We start from the raw sequence: 7458 nt of genomic DNA on the forward strand, positions 1-7458 counted from the left end.
AAAAAGCTGTTCAAATTCTTCAAATTCTTAGCATCCTGCAGGGAAGGTGCACTTTACGAAGGAAGGCATAGTTAAGCAAAACTGCTGACTGTAAAGTTGAAACTCGTCGTAGCTCGTGATTGAGCATGGAGAGCTACAGATGCTAAAGCGCTCTCTGCTTTTATATCGTTCTAGCACTAGAGGAGCCAGATAGTGGACCCAATTTAGACCACCTGAAAACACCTGAACCTCACAGTGATTAAAAACTTTCTGACTACCTAAATTCACAATTCAGTCAAACATAATTGTCAGTCTTGTTCACATGCTGTTCACAGCTTCTCTTTTTTCCAAAACACACACACACACAGCCTATAAATGTTGTTTGCAGACCAATTTTCTGATTTTTCTTTCTTCTGACTTTTAACTTAAACTTTAAGCAACAACAAATGTTGACATATTAAAAACCTTGATTTAAACTCAAAAATTGAGACTGACATTTTCAGAATAATATAGTTGATGCAGCTGGCAGAACATGTTTTATCTTCTCTGTATCTTAATATCCCTTTAACATAATATTTTCTTTCATAAGAATTCTACATGACCCGGAGTTCATCCGTTCGGTTCTTTCATTGTTCCTCCTCGGAGCTGGATGGAGCTCTCTGGCAGAGAGGTAAATAAGGAGGGTGATTAAGGGGAATGAAGCGCGAGCCCTCGTTATGTTTACGTCTCTTTTCTTTCTAATCAACATTAGTTCAGACTCATTATTCCTCTGGAGCAATTGAAGCCTCCACACACTCATAACCTCGTCCATTACTCTCTGCTGCCAAGCAGGAGGGAGGAGAGCAGAGGAGGGGAGGGAGGGCAACAGAGAGGGGGGGGGGGGGGGGGGGGATAGAGGATGAGATAGAACAAACAGTGACTAGCATAATAAAGGCGATATGAAAACTTTATGATTTATGTGAGATTTTCTTATCTTAAAGAATCTAATACTCAAAGGTTCAGCCTTAAGCACGTTAGATAAATTCATCCAGAACAAGAGGGATGGTTTATGCTTTGTGTTATTCTGATCAATATGTGTAAACTTGATCTGGTCGTTTCTTCCTGGTTGGGGTAAAACTATTCCTACTGCGCATGTCTGCCTCGCTCGCTCTCTTTCTTCAAGTGTGCATACCTGAAGTCCTCCTGCACTCTCCTCTGTTTGTCAGTTGCAGGACAGGTATGCACTGCTGAGCGTGCATCTTAATTAGAGAGAACAATAGAATTAAAAAAGTATTGCTTGCTGTGGAGCAACATCTGAAAACGTGCTGCAACAGTTTTGTTTGTTTACAACACATGTGGAAGAAGATTCTTCATTAATCCCACAAGGGGAAATTCAGTTTTACACTCTGTTGTTGAACATGCTACACACAAAAACACACTGAGAAATACACACACATGCACAAACAGGATCCTTTTGGGTCCCGACCCACCAGTTGAGAACCACTCATGTAAACAATGTCAAATTCAGTTAGTCACGTAATGCTAGCAGTGCTCCATGTGTTATATGTTGGCTTACCTTTGCTGCTCCTGTAAGATACTTTTTATGTTTTTGGTATAGGAAATGAGGAAACAAATATCAATTTAAAAAAAAACACACCTTGTTGAACAATCCAGTCGCTTAGTCAAAATGTTTTGCCCTCTGGAGGATGATTCTACTTCTGCAGCCGACTGAGTGATACTTTAAAAGTAAGTTCAACTGTAAGCAGAGGTCAGTTTCAGCACTTTTCTTTCCCCCCCCAGTCTACTCTCGTACCAAAAAGTTCTGACCTGAGCTGTCCATGTAAACAGAAAGATTTTGAAAAAAAAGAAGAATCCAGTGAGAACACATCAAGACTTTTCTGACAGTGTGAAGAGGTGAAGTCAGAAGTTTACTTCACCTGAAGGTGTGTTTGATCCTGTGAGAGGAAGAAAAGAGACACTATAGGAGAAGAAAAGTTGAATTAAAGACGGACAGAAGCAGGACGAATAATGTTCTGGAGAAAAAGGAAAAATATGGGCACAGAGCAGCGAGCAGAAAAGAAGTGCATGATGACAAAAGTTGAGGATTAGACATCCTTCAGTGTGTGAAATCTGGAGGTCAGGAAATGTATTTTAGTCGAACTTTGGAAAAGACAAATGTTGTAAAACATCGTATGCATCACAAAGTGAAGTCCAATCAAACTGTTCATCGAGCTGCAGTATCTTTCCATCCGTCGTGCTGATTTTCATCTCAGAACTCTTCTCTCCACATCACTGAATTTGAAATCTGAAGATCAAATCGCCGTGGAAACCACGTGAAATCAGGCGTCCTATCAGAGCAGCTCTCTAACGGTTGGAGGTGGGATTGCAGCCGCACATACACAATGTACACACACATGCGTGGAAAAATAAGGCACTGTTGTGAGCTGCCACTTTAAGGAAACAGTAACAGTAAAGTAAAAAAAGAAAAAAAAACTTTAGCAGCAAAAACTAATAATTGCAAAGCAGCCAATTAAATTGTGCGGGAGAGATGAAACCGCTCATATTTCCCCTGGTAATTTCATGCTCTAAACTCGCTTCCGTGCGCACATAAAAAGAGGAGAGAAAATATCATTTCAGAAGCTGACAGAACTCATTGTTCGTGGAATTTTAAATTCAAAAAAGTTAATAAAGGCGAGTGCAAGATGAAGGGAATTTGCATTTCTCAGATTAACAGCATGTAGAGCAGCGGCGGCGCGCGCAGCCTCGGGTCATCATTTAAGAAACCTTTGCATATTTTATTTAAGAGTGGCCCGGTTTGGAGCGTAATAAGACAGACAGATAATGATTAGAAGGTCGGGCCTGCAGGGCACAGCCGGGCTGGGCGCTGTAACGCTCTAATACCCAACACACACACACACACACACACACACACACAAAGCACAGCCTGTGCAGGCTCCTCTAATTGGCTGCTGATGGTTTATGAAATGTTTTCCAAAGGTTTTATTATTGTTGTTGTTGTAGTTGTTGTTGTTGCTTTTATTGCTTTCATTATTTTAATGGAGGGTTCTGCTGCTGAGCATTGGTTTAGCTCGTATTCACCGGGTTCTGCTCACATGTTTCCTTTTGAATGAACGTGAAAGACCCCAGAATGGTCCAGAGATGTTGGGTTGTGGCTACATGCTAACGTAGATACTCATTCAGTGCATGTACGAGAAGTGTTTACTGGCAAAAAAAAACATTGTAAATAACTCTGAAGCAAAGATTCAATATGCAGCAGAGAATCTCCTCTTATCAGAAATGTTCATAATAAATGTTCAAATGACTCAAAACTGTAAGTCAAAGTGACATATCGGCCCCATCAGTGTAGTGGTTGCTGAAATAAGAGCTGTTAAAATATTTCTTACGAGAGGGAGAAATCTGTAATGATTGTTTTTTTTTTATTGGCTACTTAATTAATTCATTGTGTATTCATTTGTGCATGTATAAGTTGCTCCTAAAGCTTTCTTATTTTGGCACCATGACATCACTGAGTCCAGATAATACACAGCAGCACCTTTCTTCAGGATGGACTGACTCGTGGAAATGTGAATCACATATTTACCATTCATAAATGGTTGGAATAAAATGCTTTCACAAACATGATTGGACAGTCAGGCCTTGAAACGCTGCTCATTCTAACCCCTTAAACTCCTTAAAACCCCAGCAAGTTTGTTCTTATGTCCAAGGATTGGTAAAAGTTGAATTTATTACATTTATTTACTTCATGGCTTTGTTAAATACTTGATTCTGTTTGGCCATGTATGTTACTAAAAAAAGCAGACGGTTGTTATGGGAGGGGCTCATATGACAGACACTGGAACACTAACTGTAATCATATCAATCCCTGGAAAGAAGCCAAGTTATTTCACATTGGTCTGTTTACTGTGGGAGAAAAAGAGAAAGGAGACAAGAGTAGAACACAGAATCACTCCCATGATTCCCCGCCAGCCTTCATTTCCATCTCTCTCACAGTAAACAGACCTACGTCAAATAAACTGGCTCATGTTTTCTGTTTGTCAGGATGTTCCTCTTTGCTCTTTCGGTACCACTAATATGTCAAACTACATGTACCACTGATAAACTTGGATATGCAGGCAAAAATTGTCATCATAGAGTCGGACTCTGTTGCGTTGTTTGCCATTTCCCACTTTTGGCGTTGATCTTTTCAAAACATGTTCATCCCCCTGAGCCGACTGGCCTATATGGAAAATTCTGCTTCTGTTCCCAGAGGCATATATCGTCTATCAGGCGATGATAGACGATGATTGGTGATGGTTCTGAGATTGTTACTAACTAGACTGTGGAGCTTTTGCAAGTACAATACGTAACCAAGATGGTGGATATTGTAGTAAAATGTCAAATCATTGCTTCCTCTTCTTAGATAAGTGCTTGAAAATGTCACATTTTGCAGCGTTTTTCTAATCTCTCCAACATTTAGAGAAATACCTGGCAGAATGAAGCCGCCTTTTGTTGTTGCTGTTGGCGGCTCGGGAGCCAAAATGAAAAGGAAGTGCGAGTTGTGTTAACGCAACAATAACCTCGACTGTTTCTACAAAGTCAAATCGTCAATTAAGACGAACGTCACCGCTGAAGACTTTGACTTCACAGGTGAGAACAGAAAGCACAGTAATGATCTTTTTGTGTTTTTGTTCTCTCTATCTGGAGTCCTGAATCAATGCATCTTTTTGATCTCCTTTACACGGAGGTGTGTGTGTGGAGATGTGTGTGTGTGTGTGTGTGTGTGTGTGTGTGTGTGTGGAGATGTGTGTGTGTGTGTGTTGCAGAGCCCCCAGGGTTGCTGGTATAATGATAGTATCTCTGAGGCCCCTCCATGGGTTTGAGGCCTTATTATCAGAGCAGGTAAAGTAATTTCTCAGTTCGACCAAATGTTCCACACTAATTCCTCCTCTATATGTGTGTACGAGTGTGTACAAGTGTGTGTGTGTGTGTGTGTGTGTGTGTGTGTGTGTGTGTGTGTGTGTGTGTGTGTGTGTGTGTTTTTGTGTGCACACTTCAAAGCAGCACAGAGAGATGAGGCAGATAGTTTTTCTCTGATTAATTTAGTCATTTGGGATACTCTGTTAACTGGATTACACTCCGATGTGTTGATATGACCACACGGCCCTAGGTCCTGTGTGTGTGTGTGTGTGTGTGTGTGTGTGTGTGTGTGTGTGTGTGTGTGCACTTTCACACATGCTTAACAATTATCAAGTAGCTTTGTGTTTTATTCCACTTGTGAGGTCCAGAGATCCTTCACTGACACATAAAAACACTGGCTGATGAGGGGGAGCTGATTTAAAGTCACAGTACTTTCAGATACTGTTGATGGTCTCATCTGTTAATTTATGAGTCTAATGAAGTCCAGCGTGTATCACAGGAAGCCCAATGAACAAATATAACATCCTTTTTAAAAACTTTATTTACCGGTATGTAGTTCCACTTTTTGTTGATCTCTTCCAGAACAAGGAGTTTACTTAAAGACAAGATAAACATGCTGTAGGAGTCATAATGTGTATTTCACCTCTGTTGATTATTTGTTCCGTTTTATTCGCTAAATGGGTTTGATATCATTCCCTGTAATTTGCAGTGGCCGTGGTTTTAACCTTAATTTACCTGTTCAGTTGTGTGGAGGGAGGAAGACAGAGGATCTAAATAATTTCTCTTGACTGAAATAATCGTCATGGAAATAAACTTTTTTTGGGACACAATCTTAGGTTCAATAAATCAGCAAACTAATCTGGACTATACATTTTGTTAGTAATGAGTCCCAGTTACAAACCCACTGAGCCCAATCTTCGCTGCCACAACAAATACAAGTCTGGCTGAACAAATTTTTAAGTTTTTTCTCATGAAATACTGAAATTCGAAGGCATTTTAAGGGTTTTGATACCAACCTTTTTATATCTTTAGGTAAAAAATATATCAAAACCTTCACAACAGGGTCCCAAGTCTTTAACTAGACTCTTCTCCTCTGTCGCCCCCCCTGGTGGTGAATCAGACTTCCAAACTCCATTTGGTCTGCAGAGTCTCTTTGCACCTTTAAGAAAAAGCTAAAGACTCAGCTCTTACATGGATACAGTTTGCTGGTAACCTTGGTAACGTGTCAATAAAAACCTGATCTCACAGTAGTTCATCAAATAGTTAGAAAATAAATAACTATTGATTTGAGTAAACCGACATGAATTGACCTCGGCTTCATGTCAGTCAGCACAATTTGAAACTGAATAGCAACAACATGTATATTTGGTACCTTCGACAAGAGTCAAGTGATATTAAAGAGTTCATATTCTGCCCTTTTTAGGGTTCGTATATTTAATCTATGTTCCTACTTTTGTACGTTCACAATAGCTAAAGTCTGAAAAAAGTGTCTGTTTTCATGTCCTGCTCCTCCTTGCTCCCTCTACGCTCTGAGTCCGTCAGCTACACTCTGTTGAGCCCACACTGTTAGACCCCACGTGGGCCAAGTCTGCTCTGATTGGTCTGCCGATCCGCTCTGTCGTTATTGGTCAGTTGCTCAGCACGGTTCTCGGAAATGTCCCGCCTCTTTTACCATATTGGGAATGCAGCCACTGGCTCCGTCCGAGGGGAGCATAAACATTAGCACCTTAGCACTACTGTGCTACCGCAGGCTACGGCATATCGTGGGCGTGCTACAGAAGTTAATGGGCGTGCAACATGAGCTGCTGGGCTTGCCACAACGAGCCAATGGGCTTAGATCAGTGATCTCACACTGACAATGACGTCGGACTGACACATTTTTATCGAGGGGGGCTAGAACCGAGCGTTACATGCGGCTAATGCTACAGCTAACAGGAGGACGTGGGAGAAGCTGCGTTTCCGCACAGAGATGTGCCTAAACATGCACAGGACACTTTGGAAAACACACTAAAGAGCATATAAAACCAGAAAAAGCAGAATATGGGACCTTTTAAGAGTGACAAAATTCCACTGTGTTCTTAGTTTATTTAGTAGTGCTGGTGAAGATGTACTTTTATAGCTTGTGACGAGTAACCAGCGGAGGTGGGTACAGTGAAACTCGACGCACTTGTAGGGTCTGTATGCATAGAGCTGAACTACTGTACCGGTGGTTAACAGGATTACAAGTCCACATGTTACTAGAAAGAACTATACAGCTGCAGAGAAACTGCTTGTGACTTATATTCAAGTTGTTATGGTATTTAAACTAACTCTGAATAACTTTTCATGTGACCCAGCAGATAAGTGGTGTGTAAACATAACCAGTATTGTGACTGTTTTTAAGAAAGGTTTTCATCAGAACTACTTTGTGAGGTTCACACAGAGAGATGAGTTTGGACCTTTAATAATATGATAACCCTGGGGCTGAAGTAACTTGGGAACCGGAGGGTCACGGGTTCAAGTCCCGTTGCACACCAGAATATGGAAGTTGGTCTGGTGGCTGGAAAGGTGCCAGATCACTTCCCGAGTACTGATGTGCCCTTG

The sequence above is a fragment of the Labrus bergylta genome, chromosome 15 (genome assembly GCF_963930695.1).
Source record: "Labrus bergylta chromosome 15, fLabBer1.1, whole genome shotgun sequence".
In the NCBI taxonomy this organism is placed as follows: Eukaryota; Metazoa; Chordata; class Actinopteri; order Labriformes; family Labridae; genus Labrus; species Labrus bergylta.